Source organism: Zingiber officinale, chromosome 5B (assembly GCF_018446385.1).
Source record: "Zingiber officinale cultivar Zhangliang chromosome 5B, Zo_v1.1, whole genome shotgun sequence".
Lineage (NCBI taxonomy): Eukaryota > Viridiplantae > Streptophyta > Magnoliopsida > Zingiberales > Zingiberaceae > Zingiber > Zingiber officinale.
Window position 1 is genome coordinate 45,804,865 of NC_055995.1, and position 12,392 is coordinate 45,817,256.

General features: G+C 38.4%; 1 non-coding gene across 1 annotated transcript; it reads left to right on the forward strand.

Moving 5' to 3' along the window:
* The first annotated feature begins 11,740 nt into the window (after nt 1-11,740).
* LOC121988137 lies at nt 11,741-11,846 on the forward strand. The gene has a single exon (XR_006113887.1). It is a non-coding gene; the product is annotated as a small nucleolar RNA R71 (small nucleolar RNA).
* The last annotated feature ends 546 nt before the right edge of the window (nt 11,847-12,392 follow it).

The window sequence follows — 12,392 nt, forward strand, 5'->3', positions numbered from 1 at the left end:
ACCCTCATTCATTCTCACGAAAATAGAAAGAAGAAAGAAGAAAAAGCCAACTTGTCTTTGTCTTTTGCTTGTTTCTTCTCTTAACCAAGAGAAAGAGGAGGAAAGCTACTTGACATTTTCTTGCTTCCTTACTTAATCATACTCTTGTTTTTAACTACAAATTTCCATTCTTTGCTAATCATATATCATTCATGACTCTATTGGTTATCATACACCAATTTAGCTTTATCTATTGTGAGAAGTTCAAGGTTCAAGCCTTAACTTCTCTCTCTTTTTATTTCTTTTTGATTCTATTTCCCTTTTCCTTTTATTCTAAAAGAGAATACCCATATGTATAGCTAAAAATTTCGCGGGTGTTACAATAGGTGGGTATAAGACTTTATAAATAAAAGGCTACAATAGGAACTGAGAGGAGGAATTGGTTTTGGTCTCCCGATGAGCTTGAGCTTCCCGTGTTCACCCTGAACACCCAACTTAAGTTCATTAATAATAACTCATACCACTAAAGACTTATTATTGCACTACTGCACCAATCCCAAATTACAATATGGCTTCTTCTTATCATGAGTGCGTTTGCCTCCCTATGTTTAAGATATTGAATGTCAATTAATTAAATGAGTTACTAACAACTCACTTAATTAAAATCTAGCTCCAAGAGTAGTACCACTCAACCTTATTGTCATGTCGGACGAAGTCCACCTGCAGGGTTTACATGACATTCCTTATGAGCTCCTCAAGGGGACATCATCAACCTAGATTACTAGGACACAATTTCATTCTATAATCAACAACACACCATATAAATAATATCATTTCCCAACTTATCGGGCCTATTGATATAACGAACTAAATCGCACCCTCTGATAAATTAAAGAAATAAATATTAAGTATACGTGTTTATTATTATATCATGATTAAGAGTATGCACTTTCATAATAACAGAGGTTTCGTTCTTTTATGTAGTCAGTATAAAAAAAACTACCTCAAATGGTCCTACTCAATACACTCATAGTGTACTAGTGTAATTTTATAGTCAAGATAAACTAATACCAAATTACTCTACTGTTGGTTGCTTCTCGGAATATCGTACGGTTCCCCTATACAAAAATTTTGTACAAGTCCTGAACTTTTCCTAACAACCTATTGTGTTCTTTAGAAATTAAATTTGGAATCGCAAATACAACTTAATATTATTGATTCCAAATTCAATTTATTTGTTCTTAGAAGTTTTGACTTGGATCGCAAACGATGCTTAACATTATTAATCCAAATCCACGTATGTTCCATATTTGATTAAACATTTATTTCAGAGATCGGCTTCCAAGTTAAACATGGTGAGGCACTAGGCCTTCTTGGTTATGGGTGCATCCACCACTTCCTAGACAAAGCCTTTCTACGAAATTCAATATTTAATTTCCTTATACTAACCCTAGGTTTAACCAATAAGAACAATCGAATCACAAGATTGAAAAACAAAAGAAACACAAATTCGAATCATAAATCTGAAACCTAGAAACGTTAGCCACTTGTGTTTGGTATTTCAAGATCTAAACAAAAAGATGAGCTAGTTATGATGCAGAAAATAATAACTAGTTATACCTTTTGTAGCTTATAGACCTCACGATCTTCTATTATATTACTCTTCTTATCTCGGACGTCATGTGGGCGACGATCTACCGAGACGAGAATCCACCCAAGCTTCCTTCTTCTCCAAGCAAGTTTCGGCCACCACCAATCTTCAAGATATGAAGAACTTTCGGCCACCAACCAAGCTCCAAGGGATGCTAAGAAATAAAGCCTCCTATCTCCCCTTCTTCCTCTAACAAGATCCAACCCACCAAGCTTCTTGAGATGAAGATGCTGCCGACCACAAAAGAAAGAAGAATCGGAGAGGATGAGGAAGAGAGGGTCGGCCACCACAAGGAAGAGAAGAGAGGAATACTAGATGATATGTTGTTATGAGGTGAGGCACCTCTATCCTCTCTTTTATATTCCTTGGTCTTGGCAAATAAGGAAAGTTTTAATAAAAACTTTCTTATTTTCCTTGCCATTGAAAGGAAAATTTAATTAATAAAAAAAAATTCCTTTTCTCTTATTAATGTGGCCGGCCCCTACAACTCCTACGAACATGGAAAGTTTTAATCACAAAATTAAAACTTCCTAATTTGTTTCCAAAAATATTTAAAATAAAAATTTCTCTTTTAAAAATTCCCTTCATGGTTGGTTATAAAAGCAAACAATTATAAATTAAAATCTCTCTATTAAAACATGTAGATGATTACAAAAAGGAAAGTTTTCTCCAAAATTAAAATATTAATTTTAACTACAAATAAGGAAAGATATCAAATATTTCTCTTAATCTTTTGTAGAGAGCTATAAAAGGAAAGATTTAAATTTTAAAACTCTCTTTTAGAATTATGAGGATGGTTACAAAAAAGGAAAGTTTTATCAAAAATTAAAATCTTCCTTTTAACTACAATTAAGAAAAGATATCAAACCTTTCTCTTAATCTTTTATAGAAAGCTATAAAAGGAAAGATCTAAATTTTAAAACTCTCTTTTAAAACCATGAGGTTGGTTAAAAAAGGAAAGTTTTATTAAAATCTTCCTTTTAACTATAAATAAGGAAAGATATCAAACATTTCTCTTAATCTTTTATAGAAAGCTATAAAAGGAAAGATTTAAAGTTTAAACTCTCTTTTAAAACCATGGTTTCCGCATAAGGAAAGATTTTAAAATAAATTCCTTTTTATTTTTATGTGGCCGGCCACATAAGCTTGGGTTCAAGCTAGGGCCGGCCACAACTTGACCCATCATGCCTTGGTTTGGCCGACCCTAGCTTGGGCTCCAAGCTAGGCTTGGCCAGCCACCTTAAGGTGGGTAAGAAGTTGGGTATAGGTGGGTATAAGACTTTATAAATAAGAGGCTATGACAAGGACCGAGAGGATGAATTGGTTTTGGTCTCCCGATGAACTTGAGCTTCCCGTGCTCGCCCTGAACACCCAACTCGGGTTCATCAATAATAACTCATGCCACTAAAGAGTTATTATTGAACTACCGCACTAATCCCATATTACTATATGGGCTCCTTCTTATCATGAGTGTGTTAATCTCCCTGTGTTTAAGATATCAAGTGCCCACTAATTAAATGAGTTACTGACAACTCACTTAATTAATATCTAGCTCCAAGAGTAGTACCACTCAACCTTATTGTCATGTCGGACTAAGTCCACCTGCAAGGTTTACATAACAATCCTTATGAGCACCTCTTGGGGACATTATCAACCTAGATTAGTAGGACACAGTTTCATTCTATAATCAACAACATACCATATAAATAATATCATTTCCCAACTTATCGGGCATATTGATTTAACAAGCTAAATCACACCCTTTGATAAATTAAATAAATAAATATTAAGTATATATGCTTGTTATTATATCATGATTAAGAGTACACACTTCCATAATAACAGAGGTATTGTTCTTTTATATAGTCAGTATAAAAAGAAACTACCTCAAATGGTCCTACTCAATACACTCATAATGTACTAGTGTAATTTATTAGTCAAGATAAACTAATACCAAATTACACTACAACCACTCCTATGGTTTGTCCCATTCCATCTTGGTTGAGAGCAACTATTTATAATTTATAAGGAACTGATAACATGATCTTCCGTGTGTGACACCACACACCATGTTATCTACAATATAAATTAATTGAACAACCACACTTAGCATAAATGTAGACATTTGACCAATGTGATTCTTATTTCTAAATAAATGTTTATACAAAAAGCAAGGCTTTTAGTATACATTCCAACAACTACAACCACTCCAATGGTTTACCCCATTACATCTTGGTTGTGAGCTACTATTTATAATTTATAAGGAACTGATTGTTGGATCAAGACGCGCTAGAGGGGGGGGTGAATAGCGCTCGTGGCTTTCACTTTTTGAAATCGTAAATCGTATCAAAAACTAATAGAGTAATAAGCTGCGGAAATAGAAAAGAAAAGCAAACACACACAGAAGAACACGGAGAAGTTACTTCGTTCGGAGCCTGTAGCGACTCCTACTCGAAGGCCCGTGATCCTTGATCGCTTACTGTGGGCAACAACTATAAGCTCGAATAGATTTACAAGTTTAAGTACAAGAAGCAAATAAAGAACGTAAATAAACTTTTATACCGACAACTAAAATGCTAAATTGAAGCTCCAGGTCGTCGGCGTCGAGTTGCAGCACTTCGGAATGAGTTCGTTAGCAGTTGAATGCAGAAGAATCGCTTGAGAGTTGATATTCTTCACTGCTGCTCGAAGTCCCCTTATAAAGGGCATCCAAGGCGCCTTGAAAGCCATTCAAGGCGCCTCCACTGCTCCGAGTCCACTGTATAGATGAGCGCTGACCATTCTGCGCTTATCCCATCTGAAGGCGCGTTAACCCACCCGAAGGTGCCTCCATCCACTAGTCCAAGGTGCCTTAAACCTTTTCCAAGGCGCCTTGGACTATGCTGCGCTGGTCTCTTCTGGCTCGCACCCGAGGCGCCTCCAAGCTCCATGGAGGCGCCTCGGTACTGTTCATCTGAGGTCATTTTTGCACTTTGTCCCTGCAAGATATGTTAATCTAAAAATACCCTGCAGCACAAAATTAGCACAAAACAATAATATAAATGGAATGATATGACAGTCTCCGGACTGTCCGGGTCTGACATCGGATTTCCGACCAGAAACCCTAGGTCGACCCGACGCCTACTGTTCCCTCTACGGGGAACGCGTCCTCACCTACTCCACTCAGAAGATTTACCTGTTGCTAGTGTGATCCTCCAGATCGACTGGACTTTTGCTCAGCACTCGACACTTCCGGACTTTCTGCTGGACATCCGCTTCCCGGCTAGTCCAGTCTTTCTCCTGGTTCACGACACAAGGACTTTCCACCTAGGGTTACCACCCCCTAGGACTTTTGCCTAAAGCCATCGACCTGCCAACAATTTTCCTAGGGTTACCACCCCATAGGATTTTCCCTTTGCCTAACCGCAGCTAGGACTTTTCTGAAACACTCAAGCAGACTTGTTAGATCACAAAGCACCTTAACTTTGAATCCTTTGTGTTACGCTCCGCAAGTGTACGGAAATGTCGCAAGTAATATAAAAGATTATCATATCCACAGGGACTGGAATAAGCACTAGAAATGCCTCAATGCGAATTAGCTAAACAACTATCCAATTGTTTCAAATGCAAAGTGAAGGTAAACAAATCAAATATTAAAGATCAACAAACAAGAGTTTAGTGTTTTGGGTTATGATAAGGGGAGATTCTAGGAGTTTCGGTTTCTTTGTTAGATTTCTTGAATGTAAATGGTTCACCAATTCTTATCCCTCAATTGCCAAACACTTGTAGAAAGTTTCCGGTTCTCTCTTGCAATAGATAACCGGCTAAGGACTGAGAAATGTATCTAAATATGATCAATTAGACGTGAACCTACGTTGTCCTTACACAGAAGCGCACCTATTACTATGCCTTCCTTGGATATCAACATAGAGGCCCACAACTTATTAATCTATCAAGATACAAGAAACTAATCACAAGATCCATCCTACTCTCTTGAATATTCCTATTTCCTCTTCAAGATTATCTCTCAAACGTCCTTACACGGGCTTGCACCTGTCACGTGGATCCCTCGGATGATCGAGTGAGAGTTTATTTTTACTAAGTCCACAAGAAATCCAAACAATCAATCAAGAATGAGAATTAAGCACAAATCACCATTAATCATTCAAGATCTAATTGATACAAGCAAGACAATGTCATTGAAACAAGAAATTGGCAAATCCATAAGAGATTACATCAATTCATCATACAAATACTCCCATAATCCTAGAATACAAGATCTACTCCATGAATCGAGGAAGAATACCCGAAGAAATAAAGATTACAAGCATTTCTTAAAACCCCAATCCAAGAAACCAAGAAAAGGGGGAAAGAGAAAACTTATCTACGAACAAGTCTCGTCTTCGGATCCAATCCTCGCTCCGGAGTCGAAATCGTCAAGAACTCCCCTCGAATCGCCCAGAAATCCTCCCAAGAATGGGAGAATACCACCAAATCTTGCCTTCTCCCAAAGGGGAAGAGATCCCCTTTCAATTCATGAAGGAGGGTTTAAATAGAGGAGGAAATCGGGCGCCACACGGCCCCATGACACGGCCGTGTGAGATTCACACGGCCATGTCCAGTTCCTTCTCTGCCAAAGCTGCACGGCCGTGTGACTCACACGGCCAGGACCCTTCTGTTCTCTGGAAACGCTACACGGCCGTGTGGTGCACACGGCCACCACCTGCTTGGCCTCTGGAAACCTCACACGGCCGTGTAGATCTACACGGCCATGTAAGGCATCTGCTCTAATTTCTTCAAATCAAGACACGGTCGTGTGAGATTCACACGGCCATGTCCTCTTCCCTTCCTGTTAAAACTACACGGCCGTGTGTGGTACACGGCCTGATGCTCTCTCCCTTCAATTCCTTCCAAGCTTATCCGAGGATGCATAATCTTCACCAATTTCGACTCCTGTGTACAGAAAATGCACAAAAAGCAGATCTCCGAACCAAAAGAGTAAATATGCTAAAAGGAAATCTAGAAGTATAAAAATGCATAGATCAAGCATGCTCAAAGTATGTAAATGTGCGTAAAAACATGCATAAAAGAGTATATAATCTACGCACATCACACCCCCTGACTTAAACCTTTGCTTGTCCTCAAGCAAAATGCTGCAGTCTAAATTCATATGTTCTATAACACATTCATAAAACCTAGTGCACTTTCCTAACTCTATCAAAAAGTTTCATTAACGAGCGTGATCATGGAAACAAGTAAAGTATGGTTCAAGCATAAGAATCTTGTGCACAGTGTAAAAGTAACTCAACACCCTTCAAGTTTCAATCCATGTCCTAGTCAAGTCGTCATCAAATTTGAATTCCTAATGTTTCCAGTGAAAGACAAGTAACCAGTGATAGGCACTTACTCACCATTCACTTGGTTCATATTTCTCAACTAACCCAAGGTCTCAAAGGTGTGCTCAATCTCAAGGGAAGCTAGGCAGTCATTTCCCCAGTAACCTAACTCGGTCTCAAAGGGGTGACTTACTAGATTCCACTCATGACAACTATTTTTTATATCCCTTATTTTTTTTTTAAGTGTTTGCATTGTGCAAAACTTATTCACAAATGTACTTTTAGCACACATGTTGGGATATTTTGATTTTTCCAAATGAGCTTTAATGATTTGAGCCTCATCCAGTAACCAAAATGAAAGTTGAGAAATCACCATGGAAACCAAGTACTAAGCAAACAAGATGAAGCATGACTATTTCAATGACATCAACTATTCAAGCATCAAGCACAAGTGTAGTAAAGAAAAAATCCTTAAGGTTGAACCAAAACTAAAACTCATCACCATAAGATTCTTAGCTTATTAATGCTTCCCAAGATAGAAAAAAGAACTACACAAAGTTTACTACTAGCATCATTCGAACATCATGAATCAAGACAATAATCGTGCTAACATTTCACTTGAATCCAAGAAAGCATATAAGTGAAGATTTGATGTTCTCAAATTTTTTTTATTTTTTATTTTTTTGCCATGATTATTTCAAAAACAAGCAAAATAAAGCGACAAGCAATGAAAATATGAACCAACATGAAAAACTAACAAAAACTAAAAACTGAAAACCAAACTAAACAGTACATGACACCCCCCCAGACTTAAACTTTTCATCGTCCCGATGAAATCAATATGGTGGAGGAGGTGGACGAGGGAAAGGAGGTCTACGACGTGGTTGGCCAATAGGAAAACTAGGAAAACCAGGAATCTCACCCAAGGATCTATGATACTCATATAAAGCATCTACTTGTTGACTAGTAAGCATCATGCTCTGCATAAAATCTCTCATCCTAGCCTGATCAGTATCATAATCCTGCACAAACTCCGCCACTTGACCTTGAAAATTCCTCGTAAACTGAAAATGATTTTGTACCTCCCTAAACTGATCATCAGATAAAGAGAAGCGCCCCTCCAACATTTTTCGTTGGGCATCTTGCTTCTCATGAACTGATTCTAGAGACGTACGAAAATCTGAAAAATCAAACCTAGAAGATCCCGTGCCATATGCAAAAGAATGCCTAGCAGGCTCCATAAACTAGAAGGCTGCAGGTGTCCAGATGACGAGGGCTCATGATGTGGCTCAGTGTCTCCAGGTATAGAAGGGTTATCCTCAAAATCTAACTTAGAAATTACCCAATTAGCCGGGTTACGAATAGTAGTTCGTTCAGGAAAAGGAAGGGGTAAAGGAGAACCACTCCTCCTAGGAAATGCGAAACCATTCTCATCCCGAACGATCATTTTCATAGCAAGACATGTATCAATGTCAATCATGTCATTACCATGAATTATTTCCAACCCATCAACATCAAGATTTAAATTATAAGCTATTCGGGTAATCAAACCACCAAAAACAATTGATCCCGATGATGCCCTAGCAGATCTTAATAAGGTTTGAACAAAATGAAAACCAGAATCAAATTCAACCTTATAAAGCATAGCCCACAAAGCATAAAGCTCTATCTTTTTAACCACCCCATCACTCTCTCCCCTATCAAAAATAGTTTTACTCATGACTCTATGTAGATACCTAAAGATGGGGTTTTGCATATGGGAGGCCTTAGCTCTTGAAGGCTCATAAGGTTGATCTAACCCAGTTATTGCATTCCAAAAATGATTCCAATTAAACCTTGGATCAAACCTACGAGGGCTACCTGTGGTTAATCCAAAACAAGAATTAAAGTCACTAAATGCCCATAGAAATTCTTGATTCATTAGTCTAAATGAGATTTTTCCAAAATAATCATCTTCATTAGTAAAATGGACATCCAATGAACTTAAAAATTCCAAAACAAGACGAGAATATGTAGGCAAATGTGTGTACATAATATCACTCCAATCCAAAAACCAATCATCAAATCTACATCTTCCCTAATTCCAAGCATATCAAGAACAGTTGGGTCCATATATCTAGTACACACTATCTTTCTATTGACAAGAATTGCAAATCTAGTTACTTGATCATCATTTCTAAACACAATATTGAATTCATTGTCATTACCTTCGTTGCGTGAAGTCCTTTTGCCTTTGCCCTTCACTGGTTGTTTTCCTTTGTCCCTTGATGGCTCCTTCTCTTTGTCTCCACTGGATCCACCACCTCCTTTGCGAAGTTTCTTCAAAATGTTGGACACCTTGATGAGTTTAGATAGGGGAAGAATTATCTAGCGTTGGAAAAATGGAACTCAAAGAACAAAACTTCAAAGAGCAAAGATCTTAGGTTAGGAGAACAAAAAGTCCAAGTCTTAGAGAGGAGGAGAATCCGGATCTAAGAGATCTTGAGAGATTAGAGAGGAGTTTTTAAGAGATTGGGAGAGAAAGAGATGTTTTGGAGAGTTGGGGGTGTGCGGAACACGGCCAAGATCTGGCCGTGTAAGGTAGAAAGAAGACTTAAATAACTCTCCTACACGGGCCGTGCAGATCCACACGGCCTCCCCCTCTTCCTTCTCTGGATTCTTCGCACGGCCGTGTCTGGGACACGGCCTCTCCATCTTTCTTCTCGGAATTCTTTGCACGGCCGTGTTTGGGACACGGCCTAGTCCTTTTTCTCCTCGGGAGATCCTACACGGCCGTGTCTGGATGACACGGCCCAAGCACTTCCCTTCTCTGCAACCTTTGCCTGGCCGTGTATAGTACACGGCCGGGCTCTGTTTTGCACCTAACCTGAAAACAAAATCAAAAGAATGCATCAAACTAAAAGAAATTAAAATACAAATCAAAACTAACTAAAAGAGCCCTTGTGTTGCCTCCCAAGAAGTGCTTGTTTAAGGTCTTTAGCTCGACCAAACTTGATCATTCACTTCTTTTCCTCGCCCTTGGAGGACAGATATACTTTTCATTTTTGTTGGGAGATCTTCTCCCAACATCTTCCACCACATTGTCTCCTTCGTTTGGTGGCCTTCCATGAGGATGGAAATTCCATTCCTCAAGTTTATAAATGCTTGTCCTACTACAAGCATTTAAAAGAGACGAGACATGGTTAGAGATATTAGATAAATCATATTCCAATCTTTCCTTACCAATTACCAAAGAAAGCTTATGATTTTTGACATCAATTATAGCTCCAGCTGTAGCAAGGAAAGGTCTTCCTAATATGATAGGAATCCTGGGGTCCTCTTCCATGTCCAACATGACAAAATCTGTGGGAATAATATTCCCATCCACCTCTACTGGCACATCTTCTATAATACCCAAAGGGTACCTGCAGGAATGATCGGCAAGTTGAAGTGCCATAGTAGTAAGTTTAATGTTTTTGAGACCTAATTTATTACAAATTGAATAGGGAATGAGGCTAACACTAGCCCCCAAATCACAAAATGCTTTTTCAAAAAAATCTTTTCCTATGTTGCAAGGAATATAAAAGCTCCCTGGGTCCTTTAGTTTTGGGGAAGTGTTCTTCTCCAAAATAGCACTACATTCCTCACTAAGCGCAATTGTCTCAACCTCTCCTCTTCTTCTCTTGTTTGACATGAGTTCCTTCAGGAATTTGGCAAATCTAGGCATTTGAAGAATAGCATCAATAAGAGGTACCTCTACACAAATTTCCATAACTTTTTATAAAAACTTGCCAAATTCTTCATCTTTCTTGAGCATTGTAAGTCTCTGAGGAAAAGGGACAGCTTTGCTCTGATGGTTCAGTGGAAGAGTCTCTTCAACCTCAATGGTACTCTCCTCATTAGCTTGAATCTGATTTGGTATAAGAGGAGAGAGCTCTTCTTCTTTTTGTATCCCTTTTGGAGCAGTCACTTGGGAGTCTCCCAAGGTCCGTCCGCTCCTAAGCTCAATTCTATTGCAATGCTCCATAGGATTCACATCAGGTTTTCCTGGAAGTTGTCCTGGTGCTCTGGATGATGAGGAAGCTAGTTGGGCAATTTGACTATCCTGGATCTTTTGATGCTTTTCAGAATTATCCATTCTCTGAATGAGCTTTGCTAAATCTTGCTTCATTTCATTCTGACTTTAGATAATTTCTTCAAGCATCTTTTCAATATTTGACTTTGGTAAGCCTTGAGAAGATAGATGTTGAAAATTTTGTTGCCCAGCTTGAAAATTTGGTCTTGCCCCCATAGATGGTCCTTGATCTTGATTATTTCTGTAAGAAAAATTGGGATGGCTCTTCCATCCAGGGTTATAAGTATTTGAGTATGGCTTGTTCTGCCTTTGATTGTAACTCATGATTGCATCACATTGTTCCAGTTGATTGATTTGTGCAGTGATAGCTCCCAATGGACATGAGTCATTTGAGTGCTCTGAACTCCCACATACTTCACAAGATGTACTAATAGCATTGACCATATTAGCACTAGTCCCCATATTCTCAAATTTCTTTGTAAGAGCGTCCAATTTTGCAGACAAAAGAGTGACTGCATCTACATCAAACTTCCCTGATGCTTTAATTGTTGGGTTTACAGAAGAATAGCCACCACTTCTTTCATTTGCCCATTGATGATGATTTTGTGCTACACTGTCAATAATTTTTCAGCTTCATCTAAACTTTTATTCATAAGTGCCCCTCCAGCAGCAGAATTAAGGGACACTTTGGTATGATAGTTGATACCATTATAAAAAGTGTGCAACACTAACCATCTTTCCAACCCATGATGTGGGCATTGTCTGAGCATACTATTATATCTATCCCATGCTTCAAAAAGAGATTCTGAATCAGTATGCTTGAAGCTTGCAATTAAATTCCTCATATGAGCTGTTTTGCTTGGTGGATAGAATTTATCAAGAAACTGTTTGCTCACACTGCTCCCAAGTGGTGATGCTATTAGGGGCCAAAGAATTCGGCCATTGCTTTGCCCTATCTCTTAAAGAAAACCCAAATAATAATAATCTTACTGCTTCTGAAGGAACTCCATTCATTTTCATGGTACCACATATTTCATAAAAGACCTCTAAGTGTTGATTGGGGTCTTCATGAGGTCCTCCACCAAATTGGTTCTGCTGCACCATAGATATAATTGCGGGTTTGATCTCAAAGTTATTAGCTTCCACTGAAGGTCTTGAAATACTAGATCAAAAACCTCTTGAATAAGGTGCTGCATAATCCTTGAGTGGTCTATTCGCCATGTTCAAATGTTCCTGTTCTTCAATTTGCCTTTACAGAATTCTTCTTTTATGGAAAGTTCTGTCAATCTCAGGGTCAAAAGGAACGAATTCCCCTGCAAAGTTAGATCTTCGCATACACAAGAACAAGATAGCAAATGACAATTCAAAAAAAAATAAAGAAAGAAAAAAAAAT